Source organism: Dasypus novemcinctus, chromosome 18 (assembly GCF_030445035.2).
Source record: "Dasypus novemcinctus isolate mDasNov1 chromosome 18, mDasNov1.1.hap2, whole genome shotgun sequence".
In the NCBI taxonomy this organism is placed as follows: Eukaryota; Metazoa; Chordata; class Mammalia; order Cingulata; family Dasypodidae; genus Dasypus; species Dasypus novemcinctus.
Genome location: NC_080690.1, coordinates 35,221,872 through 35,232,695, shown reverse-complemented (window position 1 = coordinate 35,232,695; position 10,824 = coordinate 35,221,872).

The following is a 10,824-nucleotide window of genomic DNA, read 5'->3' as shown; positions in this document are numbered from 1 at the left end:
TATGAAAACCAAAGGATGAAATGGCTGAAGTAAGTATTGACTTTACAGTAATGACATTGAATGTTAATGGATTAAACTCCCCAACCAAAAGATATAGGCTTAGAGAATGGATAAGAAAACATGAGCCATACATATGCTGTTTCCAGGAGATTCACCTGAGACCAAAGGGTGCAAATAGACTGAAAGTGAAAGTTTAGAAAAAGATATTTCACACAAATAACCAAAAGAGAGGAGGAATAGCTATACTGGTGTCAGACAACAGCCTTTAAGTGAAACAAACTGATAAGACATGCAGAATACCATTATATATTAATAAAAGGGGTAATCCATCAGGAAAGAGTAATAGTCATAAATATCTATTCATCTAACCGGGGTGCCCCAAAATACATGAGGCAAAGTCTGGTAAAACTGAAACGAGAAACAGACTTTTCTATAATAATAGTTGGAGACTTCAACATGCCACTCACATCATTAGATAGAAAAACTAGACAGGAGAACAAGGAAACAGAGAACTTGAACAATATGACAAACAAGCTAGACCTGACAGACATATACAGAACATTGCACCTTAAATCAGCAGGTTATACATTCTTCTCAAGAATGCTCATTGATCTTTCTCTAGGAGAGACCACATGTTGGGCCAAACTCAGCTCCCATTAAATTCAACAAGATAGAAATTATACAAAGCACCTTCTCTGATCATAATGAAATGAAGCTGGAAATCAATAATAGGAGGGAAAGGGGAAATTTTGCAAATATATGGAAGCTAAACAACACCCTTCTAAAAAGATTCAGTGGGTCAATGAAGAAACTGCAAGTGAAATTAGTAGATATCTCAAGGTGAATGAAAATAAGAACACAATGTATCAGAAATTATGGGATACAGCAAAGGCAGTGCTGAGAGGGGAATTTACAGCCCTAAATGCCTATATAAAGAAGAAAGGGAGGCAGACTTGGCTCAATGGATACAGCGTCCGTCTACCACATGGGAGGCCCGCAGTCCAAACCCAGGACCTCCTTGACCTGTGTGGAGCTGGCCCATGCACAGTGCTGATGCGTGACAAGGAGTGCCATGCCACGCAGGGGTGTCCCCCACATAGGGGAGCCCCACATGCAAGGAGTTCACCCCATAAGGAGAGCCGCACAACACGAAAGTCCAGCCTGCCCAGGAATGGTGCTGCACACGCGGAGAGCTGACACAGCAAGATGACGCAGCAAGATGATGTAACAAAGAGAGACACAGTTTCCCAGGCCGCTGACAAGAATAGAAGTGGACACAAAAGAACACACAGCGAATGGACAGAGAGAGCAGACAACTGGGGCAGGGTGGGGTGGGGAGGGAGAGAAATAAATACAAGAAAAAAAGAAGAAAGGCTAAATGCAAAGAACTAACTGAACAACTGGAGAAACTAGTAAAAGAACAGCAAACCAATCCAAAACCAAGCAGAAAGAAAGAAATAACAAAGATTAGAGCAGACATAAATGAAATTCTCAACAACAAAAAATTAGAGAAAATAAAAACAAAACCTGGTTCTTTGAGAAAATCAATAAAATTGACAAACCCTTAGTAAGAATAACAAAGAAAAAAAGAGAAGATGCAAATAAAATCATAAATGAAAGGGGAGACATTACAACTCACCATACAGAAATAAAAAAGGATCATAAGAGGATATTATGAGAAACTGTATGCCAACAAATTAGACAATCTAGATTAAGTAGACAAATTCCTAGAAATGCACAAATAACCTACATTGACTCTACAGAAATACTGGAAGTCAACAAACCAATCACAAGTAAAGAGATTGAATCAGTCAATCAAAAATCTTCCCACAAAGAAAAGTCTAAGGCCAGATGGCTTCATAGGTGAATTCTACCAAATATTTGAGAAGAAAAAATACTCATCCTATTTAAACTATTCTTACAAATTGAAAAAGGAGGGAAAATAACACAACCTATTTTATGAAGGCATAATCAAATACCAAAGCCAGATAAATATAATACAAGAAAAGAAAATTATAGACAAATCTTTCTAATGAACATAAATGCAAAAATTCTCAAAAAATACTTGAAAATAGAATCCAATAGCATGTAAAAACAAATACGTATTATGATCAAGTGGGTTTTATTTCTGGTATGTAAGGGCGGTTCAATATAAGAAAATCAATTAACATAATACACCACATTAACAAATCAAAAAGAAAAAATACATGATCATCTCAATTGATGTAGAAAGCATTTGATAAAATCCAGCATTCTTTCTTGATAAAAACACTTCAAAATATATGTATACATTGATAGTACACCTTGGAGAAATTGTATGCTTTATTAATATGTATCAATAAAATCGATTTAAAAATATATAGGTTTAGAAGGAAAGTTCCTCAACATAATAAAGGGCATATATGAAAACCCCACAGCCTTGAGAGAGGTTGAACACTTTCACTCTAAGATCAGGAATAAGACAAGAATGCCCACTGTCGCCACTGTTACTCAGTAATGTGCTAAAAGTTCTAGCTAGAGAAATTAGGCAAAAAAAAAAAAAAAAAGAAGACATCCAAATTGTAAAGAGATAGAAGAAAATCTCACTATTCACAAATGACATGATCCTATATTTAGAACCTCCTAAAATATCTGCAAGAAAGCTACTTGCACTAATAAATGAGTTCAGCACAGTGGCAGGATACAAGATCAGCACACAAAAATCAGCAGTAATTTCTATACACTAGTAATAAGCAAGCCAAGGAGGAAATCAAGGGGAAAAATCCATTTATAATAGCAACAAAAATACTCAAATATCTAGGAATTACTTTAACCTGGAATGTAAAGGATCTGCATTCAAAAAACTACAAAACACTGTTAAAAGAAATCAAAGAAGACCTGAACAAAGCAAAGGACAGTCCATGTTCATGGATTGGAAGAATAAACATTGTAAATGTTAGTTCTACCAAAATTGATATATAGAGTCAATGCAGCACCAATACAATTCCAACAGCCTACTTCACAGAAATAGAAAAGTCAATTACCAAACTTATTTGGAAGGCAAAGGCGTCCTGAATAGCCAAAAGCATCCTAAAAAAGAAGAGGGGAGTCGTAGGAGTCATTCTCCCAGAACTTGACGTGTATTATAAAGCTAAAGTGGTCAAAGCAGCATGGTATTGGCATGAGGATAGACACAATGATAAATGGAATCGAATTGGGAGTTCAGAAATAGACCCTCACCTCTATGGTCATCTGATTTTTGATAAGGATACCAAGTCCACTTTTCTGGGACAGAACAGTCTCTTCAACAAGTGGTGCTGGGAGAACTGGATATCCATAACCAAAAGAATGAAAGAGGACCCCTACCTCACCCTCTATACAAGAATCAACTCAAATGGATCAAAGACCTAAATATAAAAGCCAGGACCATGAAACTCCTAGAAGATGATATAGGGAAACATCTCGAAGACCTTGTAATAGGTGAGGTTCTCTTCAACTTACACTCAAAGCATGAACAACAAAACAAAAATAGATAAATGGGACCTTCTCAAAAGTAAACATTTCTGCCCCTCAAAGGACTTTGTGAAAAGGGTAAAAAGGTGACCTACTCAATGAAAGAAAATATTTGGAGATCACACAACTAACAAGAATCTAATATCCATGATATAGAAAGAGATCCTACAGCTCAAGAATAAAAAGACAAATGATCCCATTTTTAAAAATGGGCAAAAGACAAGACTTGACTGGATATTTTTCTAAAGAAGAAATACAAATGGTGAAGAACATATGAAAAAAGAAATGGTCCACATCCCTAGCTATTAGGGAAATGCAAATCAAAACTACAATGAGGTATCATTTCATACCTATTAGAAAGGCCGCTATTAACAAAACAGAAAACTACAAGTGTTGGAGAGGATGTGGAGAGATAGGAATGTTTATTTACTGCTGGTGGAAATGTAGAATGGTTCAGCCACCGAGGAATTCTGTTTGGCAGTTCCTAAGGAAGTTAAATATAGATCTACCATGTAACCCAGCGATACTGCTACCAGGTATATACCCAGAAGAACACAAAAAGACATCTGCACACTGATGTTCATAGCGACATTACTCACAATTGCCAAAAGATGGAAACAACCCAAGTGTCCATCAACTGAAGAGTGGAAAAAGAGACTGTGGTATATGCACACAATGGAATATTGTTCAGCTGTAAGAAGAAATGAAGTCATGAAGTATATGACACGGATGAACCTGGAGGTCCTTATGTAGAATGAAGCAAGCTAGGCACAAAAGGACAAATATTGTATGACTTCGCTATTATGAACTAAATATAATGAGCAAACTCATGGAGTTAATAGCTAGAATATAAGTCACTAGAGAAAAGAATGTGATTAGAGAAAGAGAGCTGAGGTTTAATCTGTGCAGAATTGGTAAAAAGTTGTTTGTATAAGTTTGGAAATGAATAGAAATGGTGAAAGCACATCATAGGATTTGCAGTTATTAGTGCTACAATATGGATATGATAGTGATTTGTTTTTTGTTGTATTTTTAGAGTAATGAAAATGATCGAATATCGATTAAAGTGATGAATGCAGAACTCGGTGATTATACCAAATGCCATTGATTGTATGCTTTAGACAAATAGTATAGTTTATGAACAAAAAAATAGGATGTTGGGTTGGGGGAAAATACACCAAATACAAGATATAAACTATTGTTAGTGGTAATACTTGAAGATGCTTTTCATAATTTGTTACAAATGTTTCACGACAACGCGAGGTGTTTGTGTTGGGGTGATGTGTGGGAGCCCTGTATGATGATATGCATGTCAGTTTTGTGAGCCCAAGTCACAGAGCAATATCTACCATGTGATTCCTTTTATATAAGGTCCAAAGAAGGGCAAACCCAAACAAAGTATTGTTTAGGAATGTATTCATAAACTGTAAAATGTAAGGAAAGCAGGAATGATCATCACGAAATTCAGGCTAGTGGTTGCTTCGGGGTGGAAATGAGAGGTACACATGGGGCTTCTGGGTTTTGGAAATATTTGGTTTGTTAACCTGGGGATGAGCTCTTGCAGGTCCATATAATTAATATTATCTAAACAGTAAACTCTGCATGCATGTTTTATATACTTTTTATTACATATGATATTTTTTTAAAAAGATTTTTAAAAAGTGTATTTCTCTCCCCTCCCCCCCCCCACCCCAGCTGTCTGTTCTCTGTGTCCATTTGCTGCATGTTCTTTTTTTGTCCGCTTCTGTTGTTGTCAGCGGCACGGAAATCTGTGTTTCTTTTTGTTGCGTCATCTTGTTTTGTCAGTTCTCCATGTGCGTGGCACCATTCCTGGGCAGGCTGCCCTTTCTTTCGCACTGGGCAGCTCTCCTTTGGGGTGTACTCCTTGCGCGTGGGGCTCCCCTACGCGAGGGACACCCATGCGTGGCAGGGCACTCCTTGCGCGCATCAGCACTACACATGGTCCAGCTCCACACAGGTCAAGGAGGCCCGGGGTTTGAACTGCGGACCTCCCATGTGGTAGATGGACGCCCTAACCGCCGGGCCAAGTCCGCTTCCCACGTATGATACTTTTCACACTAGGTATTTAAAGTGCTGTGTGTATAGGCATATGTCTGGTAATCAAGTCCAGGTTTCACCACATTGTCTAAACCTGTCTGATCTCCCAACAGAATATCACTGGGCATAAAGGTTTCTAAGGTCCCATCCTGCTCTATGGTTCCTGGATTTGCCAGGCTGGTTATGACTCTTCCCTGTCCTGGAGCCCAGTGGACAGGAACATGAACTAAGTGTGAGAACCCCTCACACCTTGAAACCACCTGGAAGCCAAAGGAGGTGTCTAGGGGCTCATGCAGTGGAGGGAGAAGATCCTCCTTTCCTTGTAGGAGCCTGGGAAATCTCTTTGCCCTGGAGCCTTTACCTTGCTGCTTCCCTGGCTCCTCTCCTAATGTGCATGTCTGCCTTTTTTCTTTCTGTGGTCCATCCATTATTGACAGATCTGACTACTACCACAGTGCTCAAAAGCCACAGAGCAGGAGTTGGGACCCAGGGCGCTGACTCCCAGGCCAGTGCTCCTTTGGGCACATCACCTGCCAGCCACTCCTGTCTCTTCTTCCCCAGCACCTCTGTCCTAGTGCGATGTGACTTCCCGTGAGTGCTGCAGGGCTTGACTGGATTTGTGCTGGGAAGTCCGTAAAAGCATGCATTCATGCATTCTTCCATGTTGGTCGAGGAAGGGCTGTGAGTTTTATTCTGAGTGCGATGGGAGTCACTGGAAAAAGGAAAGAATCTGAATTTATTTCCAAAGGTCTTTTTAGCTGCTGTGTGGAAGTTAAACTTCAGGAGATAAGAGGTGAAATTGAGGAGGCCACTTGGAAGGCTACCACAGTAACCCAGTGGGAGAAGGCCCAGCTTGGAAAAGGAGGATTGCCCCGGAGGTGGAGAAAAGTGATATGATTTGGGCTAACAGAATTATTAGTAGGACTGGATGTTGGGCTGAGAGAAAGAGGAGTCAGTGCTGGCACCAAGGTTTTTGGCCTGAGGAATGAAAAGAAGATGCCATCCCCTTAAACAGATGAGATAATGGAGGAGTGGTTCATGTGCATGTCAAGAAGGGGTGGTCGGGAAGCAGACTTGGCCCAGTGGTTAGCGCGTCCGTCTGCCACATGGGAGGTCCGCGGTTCAAACCCCGGGCCTCCTTAACCTGTGTGGAGCTGGCCCATGCGCAGTGCTGATGCATGCAAGGAGTGCTGTGCCACGCAGGGTGTCCCCCATGTAGGGGAGCCCCATGTGCAAGGAGTGTGCCCCATAAGGAGAGCCACCCAGTGTGAAAAAAAGTGCAGCCTGCCCAGGAATGGCAACGCCCACACAGAGAGCTGACACAACAAGATGATGCAACAAAAAGAAACACAACAAAAAGAAACACAGATTCCCGTGCCACTGACAACAACAGAAGCGGACAAAGAAGACAACGCAGCAAATAGACACAGAGAACGACAATTGGGGCAGGGAGTGGGGGGGGGGGAGGGGAGAGAAATAAATAAATAAATCTTTAAAAAAAAAAAGAAGGGGTGGTCAAGAATTCTGTTCTGGACATGGTTTTATCGCCTTTTATTGACCACATGGAGATGTCCAGTCTGCAGGTGAATAAAGTGTCTGGTATCAGGGGAAAGGTCCAGTCAGAGGATGCAAATGTGAATGTCAACAATGGATAGAGGTTATTTAATGGTGGTGCCTGGGCGTGGCCATCTAGGGCAAGAGTTCAGAGAAGGGTTTAAGGATTGAGCTACATCTGGGTAGGTTGGAAGCCTCAAGGACCCCCCAGGAGCTTTCCTAGGAAGTGCCCAGAAGGAGACTGGTTTCAGCTCATGGGGATCTTTTACTGAGGGGATTTTTGTGCTCTGTGGAAGTGCAACTTGTACCAGTGACCCTAGGGCAGGTCGGCTGATGTGTGTGTGTGTGTGTGTGTATGTGTGTGTCGGTACAATGTCCTTCATCAAAAAGAAAGAAAAAGAAAAAAAAAGGAAGAAAACAAATACACGGGTAAATCTCTCTCCCCTCTCTGGCCTTAGTTTCCCCATCAGTGCCATGGAGGTGCTGGCTCTGATAATGTCTTCGGGACACTTCCAGAATCCAGCCCCTTGGTTTCCAAATGTATCCCAGCTCAGTCTTTGTGTGTCAGGGTCTTGGCGTCTGCAGGGTCTTGGCGTCTGCAGCCATGGCCATGTGCCCCACGGCCTGTGTCTCTGAGTGCCATGGTAAGTGGAAGTGATGCCTCCCCAGATACCACATTAGCTCTCATAATGCGCCAGCCGCCTGCCCACCCACTCGCCCTCAGGCCACCTGGAGGGGCAGGATGCAGGACACAGAGAGAAGCCATATGGCCCCATGGCTCTTGGGACTGTGGGCAAGGAGTCTGGGTCAGAGCTGAAGAGAGATGCTTTCCCCTTCAGCCCAGCCCCAGCCCGGTGTCCTCATTGTCCTCTAGATGTCCCTGAAACCACAAGGTGGAACCCTCACCAGAGGGCTGATTGGCCATCTGCTGGCGTGCATGTATATGGGGGGACCGCCTCTCTCCACCCCACCAGCGAACACTCTCAGGGCCCCACCCATACGCATCACTGACTGTTCCTGCAGCAGAGCCCAGACGCTGCAGCCTCCAGCTGCCAGTATCTTTTCTGGCAGCAGGAGCCTCCTAGGCCCATACAACCAGGCAGGCTGCAAAGGCTGGGTACTTAGCTTCCTGGGAACAGTCTTAATGCTAGATATGCCAGCTTCCCTGCCCCTCAGGTGGGACAACTCTGAGGCATGCTCCCTGTGGTCTCCTAGAGGACCCCAGCAGAACGGAACATCAGTTGCCCACAGCGACTGAGCACCTGCTCCTTAACATACTCTCTATTGGTTTTCTTCCCTTTCCTGTCTTGCTCCTCCACTCCTGTACAAGTACTTCCATGGATCTCCTAAAAAGCTATTTGCATTCAAATCAGAGCTTCAGGTTCTGCTTATGAGAGAATCCAACAAAAGACACCATATCTAACCAAACCACAATGTTTCTTTTAGTTCTATTCTGTATGTATTTCTGGAGCACCAGCTATGTGCATCAGGCACTGTCCTTGCCCCTAGTAGAGAAGTCACACAGATAAGTACACTAGACAAATATACAAAGAAGAGGAGAAGTACAAAGGAGGAGCTTGACTTGGTTGTGAGTGGTGATTATTAAGGAAGGCTTCACCATAGAGGTGACATCTAGGGTTTTGAAGGATGAATAGGAGTTTACCAGGTAGAGTCCCTAAACTGACAGAAACAGCACATTTAAAAATCCAGAGATGTAAAAAAAATACAAGATATCCAGGGAATAATTAGTAGTTGAGTATCTCCCCTGTCGCTCAAGAATAAAACATATTTTGGAGCTAGTGAAGGGTTTGAAGGGAGAATGAGGAGAGAATTATAATTTGAAGGAGATGTGGTTAAATACACAGGCAGAATCTTATCTGTACTGTTTCAGGTGTTTAGATATTATCTCAGGAAGATTGGAGGATTTTAAGAAACTGTGAGTTATCTTTTTCTCATTGCATAAGTGTCAAATGCTCATTGTAGAAAAGTTGGCAGATATAGAAAAGTATAAAGAAAATCACCTCAGACCCAGAATTAATTAAACCATGCTGATGTTTTGTTGCCTCTCAGAGGAATCTTAGGCAGGGGCGTGAGGTGGTCAGACTTGGGTTAGGGAAGAGCTCTGGGTGCCAGTGAAGGGCACATAGCTGGAAAAATCCTGGACATGAGTGACCAACAAGGAGGCTGATGCAGTGGAAAGACAAGGACCCTCAGTGGGAATGCCGTGAGCATGGGAAGGGCAGGGGTTTGGAGGGTGCTTGGGAAGTAGGAATCTTGGGTCTTAACCCGCTGGATGCTGCTAGATGGGGCATGGGGTAAAGGAAAGGAGGGGAGCCTGGCTAGTTGAGAGATTCTGTCTCCATCCATAAGGTGGTAGAGAGGGTAGGTGCTAGGAGCCAGGAAACCTGGGTTCTCATTCAACTCTGTCTATGGGACCTCAGTGGATACCTTGAACCTGCAGTTCCCCAACCCGAAAATGGAAAGAGGCTGCTGCTCCTGCTTCCTTCACAGGCTTGTCATAATGATCTGGAGGTCAAAGGAGATTTGACTTTGATGAGTGGGACTTTCTGGTTCCAGGTTCTCCTCTTGAAATTCCTGGTCGAGCAAGCCGCCGCAAATCCTTGTCTGACCTTCTATCTGCTTTCCTCAGGCCCCAGAAGGCCAGGACAGACAACTACTCCCCTAGGTTTCCCTTCCTTCCCCTTCTGCAGTCTTCACAGAGGACATTTGTCATGCTGGCTCCTCTGATGAAATGCTCCAAACATCCAGTGGTCCAACTTTAATTCACTTAGCATACTGATATCCTAGTATGTGCCAGGTGCTAGAAATATAGCAGAGTATAGCACAGCCAAGGTTCTACCCTTATGGAACTCATCGTCCACCCAAGGTGAGACAACGAATAAACCAACAAGTCAATACAATGAACTTGTGTAGTGAAGCAATGAAGGGAGGAAAATAGGGATGCAATGCGTAATGGGGCTGTATTTTATACTTGGGGGCTCAGAAAGGGAGTCTATGAGGAAATAACCTCTGCACTGAGACCTGAACAAGTCAGTCAGGAGGAATGCAAGTGCAATGGTGAGTTTAAACTTGGGATGTTTATAGAACAGAAGGGTTAGTGTGGCTTACCCCAATTTCTACCCATCCCACTTATGTTGTCACTGCTATGAAGCTTTCCTGAATTGTCACCCTACCCCTCATTTGCTGACTCAGCTTCATTCAATTCCCACATCCTGTGGTCACTACCAGACGTGACCACACTGGGTTGTGATGGTCTCTTTATACACCAGACTGGGAGCTTCTTGAAAGCAGGAACTATCTCCATAGCTTTAGTAGCCAGCACCTTTCAGGCATCTGGTGAATGAATATACCAATCAATAGGTAAATGAATGAGTGAAGGAATGCATGCCAGTTTCAAATGGCCCACTCAGTTCCTGGCTTAAATATCATCCTCTCAAATTCCCTGACCACTCTTCAAACTGCAACCCCACCCTCCTGCCCATGGCACCCACCACCCATCACCATGCTCTACTTTCCCCATAGCACGTGCCACCTTCTCACATAACACACAATGCATATACTTACGTTTCCTGTTCTCCCCTGTCTCCGCCCTGACAGAATGTAAACTGCTTAAGTATTCTGCCCACTAATGTATCCCAGGAAGCTGGAGCAGTGCGGGCACATAGCTGGCACAAGTATGAATGAATGAGTGAAGGGGTA